This window comes from Arachis hypogaea, chromosome 14 (assembly GCF_003086295.3).
Source record: "Arachis hypogaea cultivar Tifrunner chromosome 14, arahy.Tifrunner.gnm2.J5K5, whole genome shotgun sequence".
Lineage (NCBI taxonomy): Eukaryota > Viridiplantae > Streptophyta > Magnoliopsida > Fabales > Fabaceae > Arachis > Arachis hypogaea.
The window spans coordinates 20887468-20888391 of NC_092049.1; positions in this window are offsets into that span (position 1 = coordinate 20887468).

Consider the following 924-nt stretch of genomic DNA (forward strand, 5'->3'; position numbering starts at 1 on the left):
AAATGCCAAAATTATTGGGTGTAAATGGGTGTACACAATCAAGAAGCTACCTGATGGATCAATTCAAAAATACAAAGCTAGGTTAGTTGCACAAGAATTTCATCAATAAGAGGGCTTTGATTTTGAGCAAGTTTTTAGTCCCGTTATAACGCCAACTACCATTAGATTAGTTTTAAGTATAGCATTATCTAGAAATTAGGTCATTAGGCAATTTAATTTTAATAATGCTTTCTTGAATAGAGATTTACAACACACTATTTACATGTCTCAGCCAATTGGATTTGAACAAAATAGTGATACTCATGTTTGTCAATTGAACAAGTCTCTTTATGGCTTAAAACAAGCCCCAAGAGAATGGTTTTTAAAACTCAATAATACTTTGAATCTATTTGGCTTTAAAAGTACTAATTGTGACACATCTCTCTTTATTAGAAGGACTTCAAATTCATTAATCTACATCTTATGTTATGTTGATGATATAATTATAACTGGGAATAACTCTAATCAAATAACCTCTATGATTCAACAACTTGATCAAATATTTTCATTGAAAGATTTGGGACCATTAAATTATTTCTTGGGCATTGAAGTTTGATAAACCACTATTTTATGGTTTATCTTGTGCTAATTTGAGTGGTTTTTATCAGCTTTTCACCCACTTAGTCATATGATTTGTATGGTTTTACAATTCCTTCCTGGATTTATTCTATGATTGAAAACTTGCTTCCTAAAGCTTCAAATTGTGTATTTTAATTTCTCCTTTATACCATTTGATGCTGTTATCTTTGCGTTAAGTGTTTCAGGCTTTATAGGACAGGAATGGCTTAGAGAATGGAGAGGAAGCTTGCAAAATTGGAAGGAGCATAAAGGAGACAACCAGCAAGAAGTGACGCGCACGCATGGCTCACGCGTGCGCGTAAAACG